The sequence below is a fragment of the Hyperolius riggenbachi genome, chromosome 4 (assembly GCF_040937935.1).
Source record: "Hyperolius riggenbachi isolate aHypRig1 chromosome 4, aHypRig1.pri, whole genome shotgun sequence".
NCBI lineage: Eukaryota > Metazoa > Chordata > Amphibia > Anura > Hyperoliidae > Hyperolius > Hyperolius riggenbachi.
In genome coordinates this window covers 444979743-445007230 of record NC_090649.1, presented here as the reverse complement: position 1 = coordinate 445007230, position 27488 = coordinate 444979743, and the positions used below count along the sequence as shown (strand labels likewise).

General features: G+C 47.2%; 1 long non-coding RNA gene and 2 other non-coding genes across 3 annotated transcripts in view; 2 read left to right on the top strand and 1 right to left on the bottom strand.

Annotated features, from left to right (window-relative positions):
- The window catches only part of LOC137570954 (uncharacterized), a 123545-nt gene extending 120319 nt beyond the window's left edge, over positions 1–3226 (bottom strand). The window contains exon 1 of the long non-coding RNA XR_011031253.1: positions 3065–3226. This is a non-coding gene — a long non-coding RNA (uncharacterized lncRNA). The remainder of the gene's footprint in view (positions 1–3064) is intronic.
- Positions 3227–6466: 3240 nt separating this feature from the next.
- Positions 6467–6538, top strand: TRNAH-GUG (transfer RNA histidin (anticodon GUG)). The gene has a single exon. It is a non-coding gene; the product is annotated as a tRNA-His (tRNA).
- Positions 6539–16198: 9660 nt separating this feature from the next.
- On the top strand, positions 16199–16270 carry TRNAH-GUG (transfer RNA histidin (anticodon GUG)). The gene has a single exon. It is a non-coding gene; the product is annotated as a tRNA-His (tRNA).
- The last annotated feature ends 11218 nt before the right edge of the window (positions 16271–27488 follow it).

The window sequence follows — 27488 nt, the reverse complement described above, 5'->3', positions numbered from 1 at the left end:
GTGTAATAAGCGCAGCCGCGGCAGACTGCATCGCCACCGCGGCTGCCTCTGCGCCCCTCTCCACCTCTCCGGCGTCTAGGACACCGGGGACGGAGTTCACTGTGACAGGCGCAGCCGCGGCAGACTGCATCACCACCACGGCTGCCTCTGAGCGCCTCTCCACCTCTCCGACATCTTGGACGCCAGGGACGGAGTTGTCTTTATTCGGGGACGTGGCTAGTCAGCTGACCTGCTGGTCAGCTGACATCAGAGGAGACTCACGGCGCCCCAGATTGGCTGCAGCAGGGGGTGTGCCGGTGAGGTCTCCTCTGCTTCTTAAAGGAAAGGTTCAGGGAGGGTGGGTAAAAAATAAAAATCAATTTCCACTTACCTGGGGCTTCCTCCAGCCCGTGGCAGGCAGGAGGTGCCCTCGCCGCCGCTCCGCAGGCTCCCGGTGGTCTTCGGTGGCCGACCCGACCTGGCCAGGCCGGCTGCCAGGTCGGGCTCTTCTGCGCTCCAAGGCCCGGAACTTCTGCGTCCCACGCCGGCGCGCTGACATCATCGGACGTCCTCGGGCTCTACTGCGCATGCGCAGTAGTTCTGCGCCTGCGCAGTAGAGCCCGGAGGACGTCCGATGACGTCAGAGCGCCGGCGTGGGACGCAGAAGTTCCGGGCCTTGGAGCGCAGAAGAGCCAGACCTGGCAGCCGGCCTGGCCAGGTCGGGTCGGCCACCGGAGACCACCGGGAGCCTGCGGAGCGGCGGCGAGGGCACCTCCTGCCTGCCACGGGCTGGAGGAAGCCCCAGGTAAGTGGAAATTGATTTTTATTTTTTACCCACTCTTCCTGAACCTTCCCTTTAAGCCTGCGGGCTCCATTGTAGCGCTGTCTGTTGTCGTGAATGCGTGTGTCAGCGCTCACACCTCTTAGCTTAGATCCCAGGTGTGACGCAAGGATGTCGCACCTAGATTAGGATATTGCTATTCTGTATCATTGCTCTGTTACACTTTAGATCAGTTCCCAGGGGGTTGAGACCAAGGACCTCACCCCAGGTTCAGGATTGTTGTGCCATTGCTCTGTTACACTTTCGATCAGTTCCCAGGGGGTTGAGACCAAGGACCTCACCCCCAAGTTCAGGATTGTTGTGCCATTGCTCTGTTACTCTTTAGATCAGTTCCCAGGGGGTTGAGACCAAGGACCTCACCCCCAAGTTCAGGATTGTTGTGCCATTGCTCTGTTACTCTTTAGATCAGTTCCCAGGGGGTTGAGACCAAGGACCTCACCCCCAAGTTCAGGATTGTTGTGCCATTGCTCTGTTACACTTTAGATCAGTTCCCAGGGGGTTGAGACCGGGGACCTCACCCCCAGGTTTAGGATATTGCTACTCTGTTATTGCTATTGGTTTAGACTAGTTCCCGGGAGTTGACGCTATGGATTTCACACCCAGACTAGGTTATTGCTTCTGTATTGATCTCCTGTGTATGACTCTTAGCTATTACTCTGACCCTGATCCTGTCTTCTGATTTTGTACTTTCACCTATCTGCCTACCGGTTATTGAACCTCTGCCTGAATACCGTTTATTCTCTTGCTTCACGATTCTGTACTCATACTTACCTCTCTGTTGCCGAACCTTTCTCTGCCTGACCATTCTACTCACCGGTGGGCCTTCGCCACTGGTGAGGTGTTACTACGCCAGCTCCGCTGGTGAAGCAGCTTGCTAGGCTATAGTTTAGCCTTAATTACCTGCTCTTTAGGTACCTGTCATTTTGGTATTTCTGTATTTCGTAGGCTGCAGTCAGTCTGACTCATCCGCCCCTCGGGTGTTCATTTGCCTGCAGTATATTCTGAATCACCCGCTCCTCGGGAGATTCAGCCTCTTCAGTAATATTTCTCCAGCCTGCTGGAGGTAGTACGTCAGTGCATATTCAGTGTACTGTTTGTACCTCACCAGCCCCTCTGGTGAGATCTCATTAAAGTATTATAGTGACGGTTACACCAATCTCTACACACTCTGCTCTCAGTCTTGCTATACTGGCATTATTGGTGATTCTGCGGATCACACATAATCGGGTATAGCCTCTGCATTCTTGGTGATTCCGTAGATCACCAATAATCAGACATCTGAGGTGTGGCACTCATTCGTCACACCTGGATAGCATCCTTATTACTTGTTTACCAGATAAAAATAAAGAATTGATTTTTGATTTTATGCCCGACAGTTACATTTTAAGAGGGCAAACTTTTCATTTTAGTAAGAGTACTTTTTGGTCCTTTGTAGCCCCTTACCAGCGGTGCTCTCACGACGAGTAATCACGAGTGATTACTTGTGATTCAAATGAGCTGTAATTGCCGCAGCTGCGTGGCTGGATGCGCCGGGGTTAATTGCCCATAATGCCGCCGTCCGCCCTGCGTTTCAAAGAGCTTGCACGCGTCGTATTGGTCGCGCTTCAAGCCTCGCTATGGCGCACTTCCTCCTTCCGGCTTAAAGGAAGTGCACCATAGCAAGGCTTGCAACGCGGCCAATAGGACGCGTGCAAGCTCTTTGAAACGCAGGGTGGACAGCAGCATTATGGTTAAATAGTCCCGCTGCTTCCAGCCACGGCAATTACAGCTTATTTGAATCACAAGTACTCGTGAGAGCACCGCTGCCCCTTACACACTCCAAGGAGTTCTGGTTCACCATGAGCTTGCTGGGTAGTCTGTAACTCTGGAAATATGTGACATTTTAGTTAACTTTGATAGTTAACTGAACATAGTGAAAATTGGCTGCCTTTTATTACCTGGGGCTTCTTCCAGCCCTTGGGGTCTCTAAGCATCCTGAGCCCCCTCTGGTTCTTACAATGGCAAAGTGCATTACACCTGCAATCTGAACAGTTCTCACGTCTCCGGAGCGTTCTGTGCTCAAGCGGTGCAAGGATGAACCGCTAGCCACCAAGCAGGCAGACACATCACACAACAATTAGGCAGATGTCGCCCCAAAACACAGAACACTAGTGTTGTACACCAAATATCACAATTGGTGACTTGCAGTTTTTGTATAATAATAATAAGCACCATCATCAACTATTATTGCTTCTGTCTACACACAGTAGTGATGGGTCGTTGGCGAACGAGCCGGCTCTTTACTGCGAACGACAAGAGCCGGTTCCCAGTTTTGAAAGAGCAGATGCCTTAGCCGCCCCACACAGCTCTGATTTGCTGTGTAATAAAGGGCGCTGAGGCATGCTGGGAGATGTAGTCCTCCTCTTGCAGCTTGTAGGAGTGTATGGGGCGGAACAGAGCAGTAGCAGGAGGGATTGGCCCAGTCAGAGAAGCCGTCTGGAGTTGTCATGGAGATGGGGGCGGGGCTTTTACTCCGATTCTGAGTGGTGTCTAGTGAGATTTAATGAAGAGCCGATTCAGAGCCGTAAGAGCCGGCTCTTTAATGGGAGCCGATTCAGAAGAGCCGATTCTCCGAGAAGAGCCGGAATTCCCATCACTAACACACAGGGCTGAGCTTAGCTAACACACTCCTCTGTATACAACCCCCTCCTCCCCGGCCGCTGTCAGCACGGGGCTGGGCACAGACACGCCTCCTTCCTGCAAGCTCCGCCTTCTAGACTAAGGTCACGCCCATACATAACTGAATAATATACTCCGTGTTCAGGATGCTTTCTGTAAACGTGCACTCCCGTAACACGCGACTTTATACCCGCTAAGTGACGGCAGCGCGGTAGTACAAGCCTCAGGTAGGCTGGCGCTGCTGCAGGAGCTTGTGCATTATGGTGCTAATCGCCGTGCTCCAGCGTCTTCCTACTGTACAATGAGCGAGACTCTTCTGCCACTAGTGAGAAAGGCAGCACTGACTGTGCAGCTCCGTCTGCATTCAGCAGATCACAGCCAGCCAGGAGTGCTCTGGCCCCAGCAGCAGCAGCAGCAGGACGAGTGAACATTTCTTCGGCAGACCAGCTCTCCTTCCTCATCTTTTAGGCAGTCTCGTACTGCAGGAAGGTGGACACAGACTGCTCTGCAGCAGTGAGACCACACACAGGTAGTGCCAGTGGCGTAGCTAAGGAGCTGTGGGCCCCGGTGCAAGTTTTACATTGGGGCCCCCAAAGCACTCTATACATAACAATTGATAGGGCGCACCAAAACCTGCAGAAAGGGATGGGAAACAGTGTTAAGGAATGGATTACTACTATTCAAAGCATCTATAGAAGTGATTATTACAAGCACAGGACCAATACAGAGCTAATACTGTGATAGAGGGTGGACTCTTCGGGGCCCCGATGCGGTGGCTACCTCTGCACCCCTTATTGCTACACCACTGGGCGGTGCATGCTAGTCTCACAGTCAGCAAATGAGTCAGTCAGTCTAATAATTCTGGGTACACACTACGAGATTATCTGAAAGATTTACTGTCAGATCGATTATTTCCAACATGTCTGATCTGATTTTTGATCGATTTCTGATAGAAGTGAACAGAAAACAGTCAGAAATCAGATGGGACATGTTGGAAATAATTGATCTGACAGTAAATCTGCCAGAAAACCTCAGTGTGTACCTAAAAAGTTTAACTTACCTGGGGCTTCTAGCAGCCCCCTGCAAACATCCTGTGCCAGGACAAAATGATCCTCTGCTCCCTCGCCGTAGCTTATTCGTGTCCCTGTCGGTGGTGCCTGCGGGTCCCAGCTTATGTTGCCAGGAGCGTCCAGCGCAGGCGCAGTATGAGGTTTTCCTCACTTGCACCTGTGCAGGATGCTCGCTGCGATGAAAGCAACGACGCGCAGTGTAAGTCTGCGGTAACAAAAGTGAGCTGGGGGAGCAGACACGGCTACAGAACGTCTGCAAGGGGCCAGTAGAAGCCCCGGGTAAGTTAAACTCGGTACTTATCCGTTAGCCGGGCGCATCCTCTAGGTGGCGACAAAACTCCACCAGAGTTACATCTTTCCCTACTATCCATGTCGGCCTGGAGGAGGAATAGTAATTAGCGCCACCTAGAGGATGCGCCCGGCTAACGGATAAGTACCTTAAACTCTTATGCTGGGCATACATTGGTCGACCCGGCGGCTCGATTAGCCGCCGGATCGACTCCCGCCGCCGTCCGGATTGATTTCTGCTCCCTCATCTTCCACTCGACTCCCCGCTATTGTCCGCCCGCAGGGATCAAGTAGGGTATCGACCTGGTGGGTCATCGGACCTGTCGGAAATTATCAGCTGGGAGCATCAGCAGCTCGATACACGGTACAGAAACGTACCGTGTATCCCCAGCATTACACCGTAGGCTGATTCCTGATCAATTTCATGCTAAAATCGATCTGGAATCGGCCTAGTGATGCCTTCAAATGCTGTCCCCCTGTAGAACCTTCACTGTCCTCGGGTGGAATTGTTCCTGCACTGTCCCCCATTCCAATTCCTGTATTCAAGCCCTCAGAAGCACTAATGTCCCCGAGCACAGAATCCAAGTCATTATTATGCGTAAAACCTCATTGGGTTGCACTCATGTGTATTTTTATGCGTATTCTTGCGTGTAGAGATGCACATATTTAACCTTTTAAGAATAGCAACAAGTATACTAAACTCAGCAATCATCTTAAGAGATACTAGCCATTGATTTATAAGGGAAAGTTATTATACACTGTTTATGTATAACTGAAACTGAATGTATATTTGAAAAATCAACAGTATATTTCTCATTGGACTGCTGTAATGTAAAAAGTAAGTTTATTTTTATATTGTTTTAATATGTCTTGGCATATTGTTAAAATTTTTTGGAAATTCCAATAAAAAATATTGAAAAAGAAAAAGAATTCAAGTCATGCAGTACTGCGCATGCACTGGCCCAGCAGCATGCATCATTTATTGTGTTCCCATAGCTGGGAGGGTTCTGTGCATGTGTGGCTACGAGTAGTAACATAGTGCACATGCACAGAGCATTGGAAGCAAGAGGATGCGTGCTGCAGCGCAAGCACAGTAGTGCCCAACTTGCCGAGAGACTTTTCAGGAATCCCCCTTGAAAATCCTTGGTTTGCCCCGTGTTGTTTTTCCTTTTTTTTTCTGTTTTTTTTTTTTTTTAATGATTATGCTGTATTTATGTGTATTAATAACAATTGTATGATATTTTTACTAACTATAATTTTTATGAGCATCTATGCAAATACTGAGACACACATGAAATCCCTAATGCAAAATTTTAATTGTATAGAACTTCTTGTGTAAAAATATAATATATTGGTGTGTTTTGCGAGCTTTCACATTTGCAATGCAGGTTTAATTGCTGTAATTGTGTAAAAATGCTAGAGAACCTGTGGCCATGACAGAGTTAACTGAGGAAGGAATCCTTCCTACTTTACAAGCAGCACAGCCCTCTAGTACACTCCCCTCCTCCATGACACACCCCCATTAAGCAAAGCTACGCACATGCTCAGTTAGAGTGATGGTGACATCACAATAGGCAGCACACTGAAGACCAGTAGGAGCAGCAGCTGCATGCAAGAGCCCGAGTAGCTCGCCGTGATCGTATAGTGGTTAGTACTCTGCGTTGTGGCCGCAGCAACCTCGGTTCGAATCCGAGTCACGGCATTGCGGAAAAGCAATGACACGGCATGTGGGCTCAAAGTTTTTGAATCCTTCAATTTTATATCAATTACATTTGTCTTTTACCTTTTTTTTTCCCCCAATAAAATGTTAACTTTGTCTTTAGTCATTACATGGCATGGATTATCCATGCCATGCACTGATGAGGATTCACCAATCAGAAACCAGTATGCAGTATGGTCATTTCAATAATTTATAAAATTCATAAGTGTTTATTGTTATACTTCTTTTCTTTATTTTATTTTTCTATGCTTAAAACTGTATTTTACCAGTACTGTATTACAGTAAAATCATTTTTTTTAAATATATTTTCACATTTTCAAAACTATTATTATTAAAAACTTGTAAAATGGAGTGTAAAAACAATGATCTGGCATGTGGGCTCAAATATTTTGAATCCTTAAATTTTATATACCAGTACATTAAAGGAATACTTAAGCCAAAAAAAAAAAAGATATTTACTCACCCGGGGCATCCCTTAGCCCCCTGAAGCTGGATGGTGCCCTCGCAGCCCTGCTCTGATCGTCCTGTCCCCGCCGGCGGCTACTTCCGGGTTCGGCAACAGTCGCTGACAGGCTGGGAACGCGGCTGATTCTCCGCGTTCCCAGCCGCTATATCACCCTCTATGCTGCTATATATATACGCTATAGCAGCATAGAGGGTGATATAGCGGCTGGGAACGGGGAGAATCAGCCACGTTCCCAGCCTGTCGGCGGCTGTCGTCGAACCTGGAAGTAGCCGCCGGCGGGGACAGGACGATCGGAGTGGGGCTGCGAGGGCACCATCCAGCTTCAGGGGGCTGAGGGATGCCACGGGTGAGTAAATATCTTTTTTTTGGCTTAAGTATTCCTTTAAGGCTACTTACACACCAGGACGTTGCGTTTAGGGGACGTTATAGGGCACATAGCGTGCCCCTAACGCAACGCCTGGTGGTGTTGGAGCAGGACGCTACCAAGAGCGGCGTTACAAGCAGCTCTTGGTGCGCCTGCTCTGTCGGAGGCACTGCGGAGACCACGTGAGCGGAGCTCTCCGCATCACGTGGTCCCGCCAGCCAATCCGCGGCCGCTCCAGGATGTAAACACTGCAAGTGCAGTGAATAACAAGTAGCCATGTGCCTGGCTACGTAGCGGCCTCTCCCCGCCCATAAAATGAAAAAAAAAAACCCTACTGAGCATGTGCAAACAGTCTAACGCGGCTTAGCCGCGTGTATAGTACTGCATGCAGTACGGTATGTAGACGTGCTGCGTTACAATGTAACACAACGTGGGCACTGTGAACAGCCCATTGATTTTTCATTGCTGTGCGTTGGGGTGCGTTACAGGCTTCTCTAACTAACTCTGCGCCTGTAACGTCCCACTGTGAAACCAGCCTAAATTTGTATTTTTTTACCAATAATCTGTCTTTAGACATTACAGGACAAAGTCATTACAATATTTTCTTAAAATCATAAGTGTTTATTACAATATTTCTTTATTTTTTTCTATATTTAATGTGCCCAGTGCACTCTATACATTACCTGTCCGCAGCCGCTTGCTCCGGGCTTCCTCCGCTTTCCATACACGCGCCCCATGTGGATGCCAAGTATGAGCACGTTACTGGGCAACCACGTGTATGGACAGCGGAGGGAACCCAGAGCAAGCGGCGGCTCCAGACAGGTAATGTATAGAGTGCACTGGACAATGGGGCACTTTAAATATTAGGGGGAACAGCATCGGGGGTTTTGTCATGTTTGTTGTCTGTCCGATATCGCTCGCTGTTACCATCGCGCACCCAATTGACCAAGTCAACCTTACATCTTGCAGCATGTCCGACCGATTAATGCAACCAATTTTGGCCCGAAATTGGTTGCGTTGTTGGCCGGGCTTGCACTTGGCGGCACCAGTTTTCATCCGACTATGATTATTGAATCGGATGGTCGATCGGCTGCCAAGTCGCCCGAAGTATGGACACTTTCAGAGCCCTTACTTCATTTGAAAAGTTATGTCACGAGGGCATGGCTCCAATGCATTTACATTGTTTGAGTAGTGCTAGCTGAGTGTGCTGTGTGTAAAATAACTTTATTCTTATTATTGTGTTATATAGCACTCACATCCTGTGCAGTACTTTTACATAATGTATATACATGTATGTAGTGTTCCTATTGTAGTCCAAGGCTATTTTGCGGGGGGGGGGGGGGGGCGCAACCGACAATTAACCTATTCGTGTATGTTTATGGTATGTGGGGCTTGGGCAGTTTCTAGGGTCATAGAGGAAGAGCTGCCAGGTCAAGGGTGTATAAATTGTGCCCCCCACCCTTACCAATAGACTATGGCACACTATAATGATGCAATAGCCAGAGGTGCCTTCCTGTATTAGACCCCAGTATAGCTAGCCAGAGGACCCCAGTATTAGTCAGCCAGACATAGACCCCTGTGTAGGTAGCCAGAAGAGCCCCAGTATAGGTAGCCACATGCAGCTCCCTCCAGTATAGGTAGCCAGAGAGCAATCCCCCCCACCACCACCGTTTTTGTAGCCAGAGATCCCCCGTTTTGGGTTGCTGTGCAGCTCATATCTGCTTATTAGGTAAAGAAGAATAGATAAACATGGGCTAGTCTGTAATAATCAATCCATCCACTGTAAGCTGATCTTGTTCTCATTCTCCACCTGGTCCAGGTAAACATGCATCAGGCCTGCTGCTTTTCCCCTACTCCAAGCACAGAGCGTTAAGCTTGCTACCAGAGGAAACTAACACAAACATACAAACTCCATGCGGACTGTGTCCAAGGAGCAGAGCTTTGATTTTCCACGCTTCCAAATAATATAAACCTTTACATGTGATTGCTAGTTTCTAGCACGATGACTTGGATGATACCAAAAATTCTGACCATAACTAGTTCACCCAAAACTCTATAAAATCACCACTGTCCAGACAGGCCTCATCCTCATGACCACCAACAAATGAACCTGCAGAATCGTGTGCCGTTCTTTTCAGCCATTGTTAGTGGCTATAGCTCTGGGATTGAGTTTGTCGCCATAGATCGATCCAGATATGCATAAAATCCCCCACACCTCTGACCTCCCCACCATCATCCTTGGGGATTTCAATATTCCCATCGATGAAGCCCAGAACTCCACTGTGACCCGGCTACTCACCATTGCCAACTCACTTGGACTAGTACAACACACCAACGCCCCCACTCACACTGCACGTCACACTCTCGACCTTATATTCACTAAATCCACCGCTATTGCAGACCTTGACATCGCACCCTTTCCACCCTCAGACCATCACCTTCTCACCTTCAACCTCCTCACGGAAGGCACCTCCAAACTACCCGCCCACCCACCTGGCCGATGGCAGCGAGACCTACGCAAGCTCAACCCTAGCATCCTTGCTGACCCCCTCTATGCCCTCTCCTTCACTCTCCCCACCCTAACCTGTCCTAATCTTGCTGCAGCTCAGTATCGCCAAACTCTCTCATCAGCCCTAGAGAAAGCTGCTCCACCAATATTTCGCCGCAACCGACCCCCTAACCCCCAGCCCTGGCGCACTACCCATACTCGCAACCTCCAGAGGGAAACACGCGCCACTGAACGGAAATGGAGGAAAACTAGACTTAACCAGGATTTCCTACAGTACAAGACCAACCTGCTGCAGTTCCACACTGCCCTTGCTCATGCGAAGCAGGAATACTTTACCAAGCTCATCGGAGCAGGGATGGTCGTAGTCAGCCAACTTCGCTACGCTGGAACTACGCGTAGTTTTACGCAATTACGCTTCGCCAAACTACGGCTCCAAAACCAAATAATTGCTTCGTATGCATTTTACGCGTAGTGCGTAGTACATGCGGACGCTTATGCCATTATGCATAAAAATGTACGCATGTATTCCTCCTCAAAATGCATGTTCCAGTAACTCTTCTATGCGTACATTCCCCTTTCCAATGCGTAATTTTGTATGCATACAATCGTATGCGGAAAAATCGATGCAAATAACGCATTTGTAGTTTACTTCGCAATACACATGAGAACTACACGTATGGGCGTAAACTACGCGTAACGGTACTTCGCTACGCGTAAAATCGTACGCGTAGTTTTGAGACTTTGCCTACGATGCGTAGATGCGAACTACGATGCGTAAATTCGCACTGGCGTAGTTTCTGCTCATCCCTGCATCGGAGTACAAGCTTCCAACCCCCGGCGTCTCTTTGCCACTTTCAACTCCCTGCTTAAACCCACCCTCCGTTTCCTCCCTCTCTGCCACAGATTTAGCCACCCACTTCACCAACAATGAAAAAAGGGGAGGACAAAAGAAGCGCTCTCTGGTGCATTACCTTTTTAATATGCTTCCTATAAGCAAGTAAAATCACACGTACAATGTTAAAGTTAAAAAGTGCACTTATCACACTAAGGAGCACATCCCCACGTCCTCTGGATGTTGCATCCGTCCAATGCTTCTCCTCACTATGGCCAGTAGCGGGGGAACCGATCGGTTTCTAGCAGCGGCGGATCAGGGAACACGGAGACGCTAATGGCAGCTGCCTTACGCCTGTTACGTCATGACGCGTTTCGGCGTTCCATGCCTTCGTCAGACTTCACCAACAAAATTGTCTCCATCTGCCAGGAAATATCCAATCTCAAATCTTCACCTCCCACCCCCTCCCAACCAGCTCCTCCTCCACCCTATCCTCCCCTCACATCCTTCACTCCTACTACCACCGAGGAAGTCATCCACCTACTGCAGACTTCCCATACCACTACTTCCCCCCCTTGACCCCATCCCTTCTGATTTACTCCAGCCTCACTTCACGGAATTGGCCCCAGTCCTTACTACCCTGTTCAACCTCTCCCTATCCACAGGCACCTTCCCCTAAGACTTCAAGCAGGCCACTGTACTACCCCTGCTCAAGAAACCCTCCCTTGACCCCTCGCTACCCTCCAACTACCGTCCTATCTCCCTCCTCCCCTTTGCCTCAAAACTCCTTGAGCGTCTGGTTCACAAACGCCTGACCCAGTTCCTCAATGCCAACTCACTGCTAGACCCACTGCAATCTGGATTTCGGCCTGCCCACTCAACCGAAAATGCTCTCACCAAAGTGGTCAATGACCTTGCCTTAGCTAAAGCTGAAGGTAAATACTCCATTCTCCTCCTTCTTGACCTTTCAGCAGCTTTTGACACAGTAGGTCCTCCCCTACTCCTCCAGTCCCTGGGCATTCACGATCTTGCCCTGTCCTGGCTTTCATCCTACCTCTCCAACCGCTCCTTCACGACTGCCTTCAATGAGTCCTCATCCACCCCCAACCACCTCTCAGTGGGAGTCCCCCAAGGTTTGGTCCTTGGCCCCCTACTGTTCACCCTATACACATCCTCCATTGGCAAGGTTATCTCCTCCATGGGTTTTAACTATCATCTGTATGCAGATGACACCCAGATCTACCTCCACACACCTGACATATCCACCACTACCATGGACAAGGTCTCCTCCTGTCTATCAGCCATCTCCTCCTGGATGTCCGATAGGTTCCTGAAACTAAACCTAGACAAAACGGAATTTATGATCTTCCCACCCCGGACATCCATAAACCTCCCAGATGTGCATGTCACTGTTAACCACACTACCATTCACCCTACCTCTCAAGCCCGCTGTCTGGGTGTCACCCTGGACTCCGCACTCTCCTTCACTCCCCACATCCAAAACCTCACAAAGTCCTGCAACTTCCACCTTCGTAACATCTGTAAGATTCGCCCTTTCCTGACCTCTGCCACCACCAAACTCCTCATCCATGCCCTCATAATTTCCCACCTTGACTACTGCAATGCCCTGCTGTCTGGTCTCCCTATGACCCGAACAGCCCCACTGCAGTCCATCATGAATGCAGCAGCCAGAATTATCCACTGCTCCCATCGCTCCACCATGGCGGATCCCCTCCTTGAATCCCTCCACTGGCTTCCTATCCAGTCCAGAATCAGATTCAAGATACTGTGTCTGACCTACAAATCTGTCCACAAAACCTGTCCAACCTACATTTCCGATCTTACTCAGAGGTACACACCTAGCCGCTCACTCCGCTCTTCCAATGAACTTCGCCTAAACGCCCCCCGCATCACCCAGTCCCATGCACGCCTCCAGGACTTCTCAAGAGCTGCTCCAACACTATGGAACTCCCTACCTCCACCCATTAGGGCAGATTCCTCCTTCAACATCTTCAATAAAGCCCTCAAAACTCACCTTTTCACTCTGGCCTACCACCCCTCACAAGTGCTCTAAACCCACAGCTGAACTCTGGTCTCCTACCTCTCGTGTCCCTACCTCTCCCTTTAGATTGTAAGCCTTTGGGCAGGGTCCCTCCTCCTTTTGTGTCCAACCTGATCATGCACCTCCGTTACTGTGAACCCATGCTAGGCCTCTTGAGTGAACCTAACTTGCCTAATCTCCATGCTCCCATCCACTGACTGACTAAGCATTACCTTGTACTCATACTGTGCTGCATGATCTGATCTTTCTTGTATTCAGGTATTGTCATTTTGCTGTATGTCACCCCTAAGTATTGTATGTATCCCTATTTATTGTCCAGCGCTGCGTAATATTTTGGCGCTTTATAAATACAATAAATAAATAAATAAATGTGCATGACCTGGTGCTAGTAGCAGGGCTGTGGAGTTGGTACAAAAATCATCCGACTCCGACTCCTCAGTTTATGAAACCTCCGACTCCAGGTACCCAAAATGGCTCAGACTCCTCGACTCCGACTCCTTAGTCTAATACTTACCAGGGCGATGGATTTGGTACAAAAATCATCCGACTCCTCAGCTTATAAAATCACCGACTCCAGGTATCCAAAATGACTCCAACTCCAAGCCCTGGCTAGTAGAGCTGTTAGAAGAGGAGGTGTTGACTGCCTGACATCCCTCTATAGATTGAGGTTTGGGTAAATACATACACAGATGTTCACCGCTTCACACCCATCCTGCACATGCGTGCTTCAGTCTTTAGAGAACCGCACATGCACAGGACTACAGGACTTTGTAGTGGAGGTTGGCCAGCCAATAGGCATCTTGCTTTTTGATGCCGCAAATATTGGGGTCTCTGTGGATGCAACATGTGAACAGACATAAAATATATCCTCATAAAAGTGTTGCCCTTCTCATCAGGTGGCTGCAGCTCTGGTTGTTACCTCACCTGTACAATGCCTGGGGCATGGCAGAAGACACTCTGGTTCGGCGTGAACTGTGATTTATCTTTATCCTGTATAGCTTCCCCTAAAAAACCGCCCTCATGTTCCTCATATTCCAATTCCTAATGATGGGTAGGGTCCCTTCTTAAGCCTGGTATACACATCCAGCTTTGGTTGGCCAATCATTGACTATTTTCACCACTTCAAATTACTACTACCCCCCACCCCCCCCCCCCAATATTCTCCTAGGTAATATTTGCACATCTCATCAATAAAATGCTTTTTAAAGGACAACTGTAGTGAGAGGGATATGGAGGCTGGTATATTTATTTCCCTTTAAGCAATACTAGTTGCCTGGTAGTCCTGCTGATCCTCTACCTCTAATACTTTTAGCTATAGACAGGGACGGATCTAGAGGGGGGGGGGGGGGGGCAAGCGGGTATCTTGCCCCAGGCGCAGTTTGTTGAATTCTTAAAAAGGCGGCAAAATGAATGGCAGTTTAGGCGCCGAAACCTGACCTTTAGGCGCCAAAACCTGACCTTGCCCCAGGTGCAACTTGGTCTTGATCCGTCCCTGGCTATAGACCCTGAATGCAGCAGATCAGGTGTTTTCTGACATTGTCAGAACTGACAAGATTAGCTACATGCTTATTTCTGTTGTGATTCAGACACTACTGCAGCCAAATAGACCAGCAGGGCTGCCAGGGAACTGGTACTGCTTAAAAGGAAATACATTTGGCAATCTCCGTATACCTCTCACTACAGTTGTCCTTTAAGCCATTAGCAAGCAAGAAAATACTCCGAATAATTTTGACATTGCTTTTTCACTTACTGTTAGGTACTTTTTCAATTGCTGAAAAGTTGTTTTAAACAGAAGATAGAAATTATCTCCTCGGAGAAAACTCAGGGGGAAAAGTGAATGGAATAAGGGCCTGGAGTCAATTAAGACATCTGAACTAACATAAAACATTATTAGAGATGAACACAAATGTGATCTATTTCAGAATAGTTTTAGAGAAAGTCATAAAGGATCAGCCGCTAAGTTATATTTCTGCGACTTTCACAGTTTCTAGACTTACACAATTTTACATCAATTTTTTTTCAAATATATATTTTTGTTATTATTACTATATTTAAGCTCTCAGTGGAAAAGCCATAAAGGCTCAGCTGCTTACATATATTTCTGTGCATCTCTGGCTTTCTCAATTGCTAAAAATCCACAATTCTAAGTCTAGATGTGTTCATTTTTCTAAGTTAATTTTTTTGTGTTTTTTTTTAAAAGCATACAAAAATATCAATGATCTACCTGCTAAAAGCAGGGCCGGGCCGAGGCATAGGCTGGAGAGGCTCCAGCCTCAGGGCGCAGTGTAGGAGGGGGCGCACAATTCATTCAGCTGTCATTCCTAATTGTGTATGAAGCAGAAAGAAATAAGAAAAAGGGATACATAGCAGTGACTGCAAGCCAGATAACTAGATATTAAGGTGTTGGGGAGGTTGTGGGCCCTGTGGCGCCTCTTAGTCTAATAGCAATCAGTGTGTGACAGCTGGGGTGGGAGGGATGGAGGGGCGCACTTTGGTGTCTCAGCCTTGGGTGCTGGAGGACCTTGTCCCGGCTCTGGCTAAAAGTAACAATATGTGGAGAATATGAGCATCTGTGCCAATGCTAGTTTAGTAGTTCACTATGGCTGGGTGCACACTTGTCATTGCGTGAGAGGTCATGTGTGGTTTTGCATTTGCAGTGCGGTTTAACGCGTTTGTGGTTCACATATATGAAACGCGTATGTGTTTTCCATGCTTTTTTTTCTATTGCGTTTTATGCAAATCACATGGAAGACAACAGGAAGCGGAAATACATCAGAAAACATTTTTTTAATGAAAAACGCTTGTAAAAACGTATACAAAATGCACTACATTACGTCACCATTGACTTTCATTATGTGCGTTTTTGAAAAATATGCAACAAAACCATTGTTTTTAAAAGCGCATATTATAAAACTCATAAGCGTTTTTTTTACATGCGTTTTTTGATGCAGCCCATTGACTAGCATTGCAGGCAAAAACGCTGTGTTTTCCGCAACGCTAGCTTTTCCGGAAGTGTGTTCCCAGCCTACATCGGAAGTTTACTGTATCAGAATTGCTCATACATTGTATATTTATACGATGCATATGCTGAGGACTGAGTTTACTATAACAAGATTTGACTGTATATGGGAGTGTTTTGTGAACTTTTACATTTGCAGTGCTGGTTTAATTGCTGGCATCGTAAAAATGCTAGAGAACCTGTGGCCATGACAGAGTTAACCTACTGAGGAAGGAATCCTTCCTACAGCTTACAAGCAGTACAGCCCTACAGTACACTCCCCTCCCCCATGACACACCCTCATTAAGCAAAGCTACGCACATGCTCAGTTAGAGTGATGGTGACATCACAATAGGCAGCACACTGAAGACCAGTAGAAGCAGCTGCTGCATGCAAGAGCCCGAGTAGCTCGCCGTGATCGTATAGTGGTTAGTACTCTGCGTTGTGGCCGCAGCAACCTCGGTTCGAATCCGAGTCACGGCATTGCGGAAAAGCAATGGCACGGCATGTGGGCTCAAAGTTTTTGAATCCTTAAATTTTATATCCATTACATTTTGTCTTTTTACCTTTTTTTTCCCCCAGTAAAATGTTAACTTTGTCTTTAGTCATTACATGATTATCCATGCCATGCACTGATGAGGATTAACCAATCAGAAACCAGTATGCATGTTGGATTATTGTGTCATTACATGACAGTCATTTCATTTATTTATTTAAATCATAAGTGTTTGTTTTCTTTAATTTCTTTTTATATGCTTAAAACTGTATTTTACCAGTACTGTATTACAGTAAAATCTGTTTTCTAAAACTATATTTTCAAAACTATTTATTATTATTATTTAGAAACTTGTAAAATGGGTGTAAAAGCAATGACATGGCATGTGGGCTCAAATATAATCCTTACATTTTATATAGATTACATTTGCCTTTTTTCCCAATAATATGTTACCTTTGTCTAAAGTTATTACATGACAGTCATTTCATTCATTTATTAAAATCATCAGTGTTTATTGTTATATTTCTTTATTTTTTTCTTTTAATTTTTCTATGCTTAAAACTGTATTTTACTGTAAATTTTTGCGCCCAAAAGTTTGCACTCGTGTTTATCATTGAAGTTAATGGCCATTGACTATAATTTGCAGTTTATAGCAAAGCCTTTGTACATGCTAGAATTATCAAATTTGCAGGGTATGTTAAGGAGAACAGAGAACAATTTGTTTTTCAAAAAGACTGTAGTTTTTGAGAAAATCCCATTGGTCTGCTAAAGAACCAATAAGAGACACAGGGTTAAAGATGCTTTGGACTTGCTATACTTGAAGTATAGCAAGCCCCAACACAGGGGCAGCTGCCGCTCCCACCCCTTTCCACCCCACCACATCTAGTAATAACACAGGGCAGGGCACCCTGTCATGAGACACTCCTGCACTACGGGACTTAACCTCCTTATGTCCGCTCCACGCCAATTGGCATGGACGCCGCGGCAGCCCCAGGACCGCCTTAGGGCCTTTTTCCACTAGCCTGCGATTTGCGATTTGCTTCTGATCGCAAATCGCAAGGTACATTAAACTAATGGAAACTGCAGCAGCAATTTCCATTTGTGCAACCCGATTGCGATGCGATTTTGGTCAAAGCGCAATCGCTGTCCTGCCGCGTTTTGTATGCGATTGAGCTGGACTATGAGTATAGTAGCTCAATCGCATGGTGGAAATTGAAACGCGATTGCGATCGGAATTCACATTTTATAGTGGAAAAGAGCCCTAACACAGATCGATGTGCAGTCCTGGGGGCGGAGATTGCAGGGGATAGCGCAGGCAGATGCGCGTGCACCCCTGCTTGAATGACGGAGCTCCACTGTGACACGGCTGTCCCCCTGGCAGGCTCAGGGGTGATCCGCTGTCATAGGCTGAAGCTATGACACCCGATCACAGTGATTGGGGGGAGGGGGGTATATATATATTTATTAAAAACAAAAAAAGTGTTTTTATTGTAAAAATAAAGATATAAATATTAAAAAAATAAATATAAACATCCTGGGAGTGACAAAAAAAAGGGGGGGGGGTCACTTGTGTGCTGAGTTGTGCAGCCCTGCAGCAAGGCCTTAAAGCTGCAGTGCCTTTGTAAAAAATGGCCTGGTCTTCAGGGGGGTTTAAGCCCGTGCTCCTTAACCACTTCGCATCCAGACCTTCTTTTCCCTTATGGACCAGAGCAGTTTTGACGCATTAGCCATGTCCCTATTTAAACAGTCATAACTTTATCCCTACTCATGACACCTAAATGATCTAGGTATCGTTTTTTTTAAGGACATACTGGACTTTCATAGGGAGAGTATTTTGACCCAAGAAAAAAAAAATTCTATGCATTTAGATGAAGGATCACCGCTGTTTGCTAGAGTGGTGATCGTTCATCTGCGGGGGGGGGGGGGGGGGGGAGGGCACTAATTAGCTACATGTTCCCTTTCACCAATTAGTAAGGCAGCTGACAGTGCCGGGGGTGCTCTTTGAAGCAAGCAAGTCAGTATATCTACGTCATGGTGGCTTGGAGGGTGCCACAGATGACGTAGATATACTGTAGCAGAGGAAAAAGTGGTTAAGGGACTTACGAGCCCAAATTGAAAAAAAAAAAAAAAGTTGTGTACCTGTATGATTTTTGAAGGCACGGAGGACGCCATCCGTGCCCCGCGTGCAGTTCCGCCGGGTCCCCGCTGCTTAATCTCCCCCCCCCCCCCCCCCCGGCCGGATCCCCACCCCACAGCCCGGGTCGGGCTGTTGTGCCTCCTCAAAAATGGCCGCTGGAGGAGGCCGCGGCTGCGCAGTCCGCACAGACTTGAGTGTGGCTGCGCAGCTCTAGGATCCCCCCCCCCCTGATCCACTCTACAGGAGGCTGCACTCGCGTCTGTGCAGACTCCGGCGGCCATTTTTGAGGCGGCAAGAGAGCCCAGGCTGTGGGGTTGGGATCCGGGGGGGGGGGGGGGGGGAATTAAGCAGCGGGGACCTGGCGGAACTGCATGGAGGGCGCGGATGGCGTCCTCTGTGCCTTCAAACATCATACAGGTACACAACTTTTTTTTTAAATTTGGGCTCGTAAGTCCTTTAAGTGGTTAAAGGAAGCCTGTAATGTCCCCCCCCCCAAAAAAAAGAGTTACTCTTACCTGGGGCTTCTGCTGCCTCCTGCAGCCTCCATGTGCCCTTTAGCATCTCTGAACGATCCTCCAGTCCCCCGCTGCAGCTCAGTTTCATTACCGCTAGTCACAATCCACTGCCCCTGGCCACATGCGTTTGTGTTCCCCTCGCCAGGAGCGCACTTAAGTGGTCAGGGCTGCTTCCCGTTGCAGACGATACGTGTCATTTCGCCGGCCGGCGACAGTCGTGCACATGCGTGGTTTGATTAAACCACGCATGCACAGGACTCTCACACTGGCCGGCTTGATGACACGTATCGTCCTAGGTGGGAAGCGGCCCTGACGACTTCGGGCCGAAGTTACCATGTAACGGAGCCGGGACCAGGGAAGGAGCCAGGAAGACGCCGGGGGACCTCGCGGGCTACATTGGGCTAAAGGAAGCCCCAGATAAGTGTAAATTCTTATTTTATACCCTGTTCAGGGTCCCTTTTTAAAGAAAAACATTTATTTAGTTCTTGTTACAGCTTATACAAATCCTGCAATAAATCTGCAGTGTGCCTACTTCCTGCTTTCATGGAAGTAGACATAGGATTAACATCCCGTGTTTAAAAATGAGCTGCTCTACCGAGGCTGACAGCTGATATATCAAATTACAGTTGTGATTAGTCACAGATGAGGGGGAATTAGACAGGCTAAACTCTAAATGCATTCAGAGTGCATTTCTCTAGGTTTTCCTTCTGTCCTATGGAAGAGTTGAGGTTCACTTCAACATTGTGCCATTTAGACATTGGTTTGTGAGGTACGTCTGCAGGTTTGTATTTAAATCATACATCATAATAATAATAATAATGGGCTACTGAAAACCCCCTTACATGGTCCAGTTAGCCCCAATAGGGGCAAAAAATCCTTCATGACTCCAGATGGCAATCAGATAAAATCCCTGCATCAAGACGACCGGGAATGACCTAGTAATTATAGCCATGGATCTCTTTCAATGCAAGGAAATGCATCTAAGCCCCCCTTAAACGCAGATATAGAATTTGCCAAAACTAGTTTCTGTGTGATAAATTCCACATTTTAATCACCGTTAGGGCCCGTTTCCACTATCACGAATTCACATGCGTTTGCTGCATGCGAATTCGCATAGCCAATTCAAGTGATTGGGACTGTTTCCACTTGTTAGGATTCCTTTGCGTTTTTCTGTGCAGAAAAAACCTGCACGGCAGCGCCATCAGAATTCGCATACCACATCCCGCTATGCGAATCGCATACATGGCCTCAACTCACTAAGCTTTATCAAACACTTTATCAAACGTTTGATAATTTACCTCATGGGTAAAATCTAATTTTGAATTCACTAAGGTGTTATATATTTATCGAATGTTTTATTGATAAAACGTTCAATAAATCTATAACACTTTAGTGAATTCAAAATTAGATTTTACCCAGGAGATAAATTATCAAAGGTTTGATAAAGTGTTTGATAAAGCTTAGTGAATTGAGGCCAATGTATTTAATAGGGAATTCGCATGCGGTATTGGTATGCGAATTTTCATGAAAATTCGCATACGATTTCGCATGGAATCAATGGAAAAGCAAACAGGCACTGCCATGGTTAAATTCGCATACATCGTCATCCATAAGAAATCATATGCGAATTCGCATGAAATTTCGCATCCGCATGCAAATTTTTACCGCGGCCATTCCCACCGCACAAGTGGAAATGGGCCCTTACTAAATAAATGGCATTTTTCCTCCATGCGCAGATCATGTCCTCTAGTCCTTTGAGAAGGCCTAGGGACAAAAAGCTCATCCGCCAAGCTATTATATTGCCCTCTGACGTATTTATACATGTTAATTAAATCCCCTCTAATGCTGGGTACACACGATGTGATTTCCCGCTCGATCGGCAGGATCGATCGATTATTTCTGACATGTCCGATTGGGTCTCGATCGATACTGCGGTCGATTTTGCACACTTGGCATTAGAAAATCGACGGCTGTATCGATCGAGACCCAATCGGACATGTCAGAAATAATCGAGTGGGAAGTCTCATCGTGTGTACCCAGCATTAGGCGTCTTTTCTCCAAACTAAATAAACCCAGTTTATTTAACCTTTCCTGGTAAGTGAGACCTTCCATCCCTCGTATCAATTTTGTTGCTCGTCTCTGCACCTGCTCTAAAACTGCAATATCTTTCCTGTAATGCGGTGTCAGAACAAGATTCCATATTCCAGATGTGGCCTTAGGTTAGGTTCACACTAGGCCTGTGATTCTGCTAAACCTGAACACCAACAGATCCGTGCTGCCCTTTTGTAGCAAACATTTTGATCCGTTTGTGGTTTTTTTTCCCCTCCCCCAAAAACGGATGGCTGCAGCCAGGACCCCAATAGGTGTACCCCAGGTAGCCTGAGGGGGTAGCAGCCAGGATGTGGGGTAGCGGGCACAGCGGTGGGGAGGGGGGTGGCCCCCCCTCCCTCACCTGGGTCCCCGCTCCCCCCTCCAGCTATTTGTGACAAAAGTGTAGCGAACGAGCGAGAGGGGAAGTTTACCTTACTTCCTCTGCTCGCTGTGACTTCCTGCAATCCCGCCCATGGCTGGCATCTTGGCTATGTTATAATTTCCAAGTCACCCCTGTCTTCTCTGTTAGAGAAGTGCATCACTGAATAGAGCAGGAAGAGGAAGTGACACGCATGGCCATTGCAAGAGGCTTCTCCAGAGAGGTCATAGCACGACTTTGTTGGAAGTCGTCTGGCTTAAAGGCATGCCCATGAGAGGTGCTCAGAGCCCCTTTAACACATCTTACAAAGACGGACAAACACACACAGGTGATAAATGGAGAACTTTTTCATTAACTGAAGAATTCACATTAACACTAATGGGGTGGAATATGGAATCCACTGCTTCTTGGTGTGATCATTATGTGAAGGCATAATGAACGCTGACAGCACATTTAAAATGAATTTAATATACTCTTTCTGGAACAGTTATATTTCTATCTCTTTTTTTTCTTCAGTTAATAATTTATTTCATTTGGCTCTAGAAATGCCCTGTCAGAGTGACCCTGTGGTTATGAATGAGACTTTGATACCGTGGCATATTTCTGAGCAGGGGTGCCGCCAGTGTACAAGCGAGGCAAGCCACAGCTTTGGGCCTCACTGTGGCGGGGGCCCCACTCTGTTGCTAGCGACCTGCTCTGTGTGGCCCTGGGGGCAGTGAAACTTAAGCAACCTCGCTCCTGCGCATACTCCTCTCGCCGCACTCTCAAGTCAACGAGACACCCGCTCTCTCCTGTTGCCGCCACTGGCGTCCTGTTTCCATGGTTACCCAGCGGCGCATCTAATGACGTCAGAGGTGCCGCCGGAAGTAACCATGGCATAGGATGCAGCGAGATAGCGGCAGGAGGAGAGTGCTGGGAGAGCGCACTGAGAGGCTGGGCACCACCTCTATCTGGCTACTATATGCAGCACCTATAGCTCACTACCTATACTGAGGGCCCCACCTGTACCTGGCTACATATATGCAGCACCTATAGCTCACTACCTATACTGAGGGCCCCACCTGTACCTGACTACCTATATGCAGTACCTATAGCTCACTACCTATACTGAGGGCCCCACCTGTACCTGGCTACCTATATGCAGCACCTATAGCTCACTACCTATACTGAGGGCCCCACCTGTACCTGGCTACCTATATACTGCAGCACGTATAGCTCACTACCTATACTGAGGACCCCACCTGAACCTGGCTACCTTTATGACAGGAAGTGCACAGAGCCGAATTTGTACTCTTTATCACCCAAGGTTACTGTCACCAGCCGCCCCCTTCAGTATAGGTAGCGAGATGACCCTTCCCCCTTTCCTCCAGTATAGGTAGCCTGATGACCCCTCCCTCCTTTCCCCCAGTTTTTGTAGCCACTAGCCAGATAACTCCCTTAATCCCTTTCCCCACTTCCCCCCTTTCAGTATAGGTAGCCAGATAGTGTCACTCATTTCTCCTCTCTTCCCCTCTGTCTCCAATACTGCCCAAGTCCATAGCCGCCCCCCACAATGCAAACATGCACAGAGCGCAAGGTGGCTAGAAGCAGAGTACCGTGGTCAGGCGCTTGCCTGATCTCCCTGCATTGCAGCATTTGCAAGTTTGCAAATGCTGCATAAGTTCAGCCAGCTGCTTTGGTGCCCTAGGCAATGGCCTAGGTGGCATTGGCCTAAATCCAGCCCTGGAAGTGCATCCGAGTGGACCAATCAATATCAATTCTGAACTGCTTATTTAAATTTTATTCACATCTTCCACGGCACCATACTGTGCAAAACAGACAATAGCGGGTGCCATAGATACGCACATAGTTCATCCAGCTACGTGTACAAAACTACATATGTAGTGCATGCGTGGCATAAGAACATCCAGCCATACAGATACATGTTCATTGGCTACGTAGCGTGGATCGGGGAGGGAGGCCCTAGAGCTGCGCAGCCGCACTCGCGTCGGTGCGGACTGTGCAGCCGCGGCCTCCTCCGGCGGCCATATTTGAGGAGGCAGCAGAGCCCGACCCGGGCTGGGGGGTCGGGGTCCGGCCGGGGGGAGGACAGGCAGCGGGGACCCGACGGAGCTGCACGGAGGGCGCGGATGGCGTCCTCCGTGCCATCAAACGGCATACAGGTACTGGCCTTTTTTTAGGATTTGGGCTCGTAAGTCCTTTAAGTACAGCATAAATTAGAAACACTAGGGGGAGGACCCTGGCCTTGTGAGCTTACAATCTAGAGCGGGGTGGGTGGAGACATTAGGGGAGGAGCCTGCCCCTGTGACCTTACCATCAAGAGGGCAGTGAGCTGGAGATGAAGGGGAATAGTGGATGAGGTAGTGAGTCTGGACTGAAGAGCTGTGGTGTTTTTTTTTTTTTTGTTTTTTTTTTTAAACAAATACATTTTATTTAGATTTGTACCAGAAAAAAAAGACCGTATACAAATTTGAGAGACAGTATGTAAACAGTATACAAATAAAGCTGGCATACATACACCAAAGTAACATTGCAGGATATGCAAAAAACCTTACATTTGTATACAAGAGCTGTGTTGTAACGGTACATTTGAATGTTTCCAGGCTTGAAGCATGACTGACAGTCTGTGGGACGATGTTCCACAGAAGAGGTGACACTTGTCCTGAATGTGAGAGGAGGGGACTAGGCTGGAGGACAAGATTCATGGGAGTCGCAAAGGATCTAAAGGTGCCCATACATGGTACAATTATTCATTTTTGTTCCATTAGATAATGTAGTTCCATTATTCCGTTAGATCGAATATAAAGATTTTTCCAGCATATCCAATTAGATTTTTCTCAAAAAAACTGGATAATCGTTCGAATTTCTTGGTCGCAAAAAAAAATATTCATTCGATTCGATCATTTAGATAGAAAAAACTGGAAAATCAAACGTTTTGATTGTATGATGTATGGACATCATTAGTGGGATGTTGGCAGGGCCGGAGCTACCATAGGAAAAAATGGGCAATTGCCCCAGAGCCTGAAGGGGCCCCCAAGGTGTTGCTCCCCAGGGACTCTGCAGAGTCTGTTAGGTTGGGAGGTGATTGGGGGAGGGTCAGCAGCCAGCTCAGGGGCCCAGGAGGAAAATTTGGCTGCAACAAAGGGCCTCTAATGACGCTTTTTGGTCGGGGGTGTCTGTTGGGGGCCCTCAGGCTAATTTTGCCCTAGGGCCCAATTGTTACTTGAACCAGCCCTGGATGTTGGCCTTGCTGAGGATTTGCAGACTACTCCTAAAATATAAGTTACATAACCATTTTTACCTGGGGTGTTGGTTGAAGGATAGGTTTATCAGTTGGGATACCTAGTCATTTTTTGGGTGCTTCTGTGGATGGTTAGATGTGGTAATGGGTATAAGATGAGGAATAGGGAGTTTTTGACCTCTTCACAGATCCGTAGTTACATACCGGAGTGTGTTCTGATAGGTAGGGCTGAATCTGAAAAGGAAGGGAGCGTCATGACTTAGTTTGCAGTAAAACGGACCAATCAAATCCCACCAAGGTTTATTTGATTGGTCCATTTTCAAGCCACATAAACGTATTTATAGAATTTGCATGATCCTGCATCAACTCAGAATTGTTTGCATCTCATTGACAATCACTAGTATTGAACGCCCCCTTTTTTCAGGGCATCTCCCCAGGAATCCTCAGCAGGTAAAGCAGACCCAGCATCTTTTATCCCCCCAGCAGGACAGAAGAGAGCACTGCAGATTGGCATCAGCACATTCCACATCCACCCACCAGAGCTCTGGTCTGTGCTGATAACACCCGTCCACCTCCCAGAACTGTGCAGCAGTGTAATAACTGCAGAGTCAGCCGATTTAACCCCTAGAAGAGCACAGAACAGTTAGTACCTCAATGCTGCATCAGTTAACAAGGAACTGTAGTAAAAATAAGGTAATTAATAAAAAATTACTTATAGATCAAAAACACACACATAGGAATACTTTAGCAGGAGCTTTTAAAATCAATCAGCTCATAAAAGCTCTCAGGCCTTGTTCACATTGCGTTCAGCTCGCGTGTCCGTCCGCATTGGGCTGTTTTTGAGGCATCTTTTTCTTTCCGATTCCCGGCGCTTGGGTGGGCGACTCGTTTTTGTGCTTAGCGGTTTTTTAAGTGTTTTTTCTGAACGGTTTTGTAATTCACTCCCTGACGCAAGTCAGGAGGTGAACTCTTTGACCTGGAAAATAATAAATACAATGTATTTACTCTTAAAAACGCGAACGCAATCACTGCACAAAGCGATTTTGTGAGCGTTTTGCGTTTCTCCTATGCTTTCCATTAAGGCGGAATCTCCTCAAAAATGGTCCACACTCCGCTTTACTGAACGGACAGCGCACGACCCGCGCTGATATGAACCTTCTCATAGACATTCATTGCACAAGAGTTTGGTGGGCGATTTTAAAAAAAACGTGCGTGTAAAAAAAAAAGAACGAAACCGCCTACCTGAGTCCTCATGGTATGTACTTATATACTGCTAGTTTTGCATTTGTTTTAACAAGCCAGTGACAACAGTGGTTTAGTGATGTTCACTATTAGGTCCTACTGGTGCACACGTGATACCAGTACTTGATCTAAACCAGCTAATACTGTCAGCATTATATATTGAATGATTGATCTATTCTTATTTTTATCATCTATTCATCGAGACATTAAAGAGACACTGAAGCGAGACTAAATCTCGCTTCAGCTCTCATATATAGCAGGGGCATGTGTGCCCCTGCTAAAACGCCGCTATCTCGCGGCTGAACGAGGGTCCCTGACGCCCCAACCCACCCCCCGCAAACCTTAGTCGTCTTCTTGGTCGCAGATTAGCCCTTCCTAGAGGCAGGGCTAACGGGTGCAGCCCTGCCTCACAGCGCGTCTATCAGACGCGCATCGCCGCCTCTCCCCCGCCCCTCTCAGTGAAGGAAGACTGAGAGGGGCGGGGGAGAGGCGGAGATTAGCGTCTGACAGGGCTGCGGCGGTTAGCCCTGCCCCAATGCGGAAGCGCTCCCCCGCATTACGGAGGGGATTTGGGGGGACAGGGACCCCCGTTAAGCCGCGGGATAGCGGCATTTTAGCAGGGGCACGCATGCCCCTGCTAGCTATGAGGTCTGAAGCGAGATCTATTCTCGCTTCAGACTCTCTTTAAGGGCCCGTTTCCACTAGAGCGAATCTGCATGCGTTTACTGCATGCAGATACGCATAGACAATAAAAGTGGATGGGACTGTTTCCACTTGTCAGGATTTCTGAGCGTTTTTCTGTGCAGACGAAATCTGCATGGAAGAGCCATCAGAATTCGCATACCGCTATGCGATTCGCATACAATTTAATAGGAAATTCGCATGCAGTTTTGGTATGCGAATCTTCATGCAAATTCGCATACGATTTCGCATAGAAACAATGGAAAAGCACACAGGCATTGCCGTGGTTAAATTCGCATACATAGTCATCCATAGCATAGCATACAGTCATCTATGCGAATTTGCATACAACCGCATGCGAAATTCACATCCGCATGCAAATTTTTTCCGTGGCAATTCCCACTGCACAAATGGAAACGGGCCCTAAAGGTTTTTAAACTTATTTACCACGAGTGACTTCTTTTTGATCTACTTTTATGTACTACTCTGAGTCGTGTTTGAGGTTGTGGGTATCCCGGCACCGAGGTCAGCAATGGGTTAAACACACAACCCTCCATTCCTAAATAAAATTACTTATGCTTTCACAATATTAATTTATACATTAGTCAGTGTTTGCCCATTGTATAATCTTTGCTCTTCCTGATTTACATTCTGAAATGTATCACTGGTGGTGACATCTTTAGTCCTGTCAGGTGATTTCTGCGGAATGTTTGTTTATGAGAATTCAGTAGCCAGTACAAAATATACCTGGTCTCCCAGAATGCTCTGGTAGGAGAATTACACATAGCTAAACAGCCTGGGTTAAGCATCACTGGGAGGGCGGGGCTAAATACTAATATACAGCAATATCTAGATATAGGAAGTGTTTCTAATGCAGATAGCGTTATAATTATCATAAAAGTGGGTATTCTGAATAATT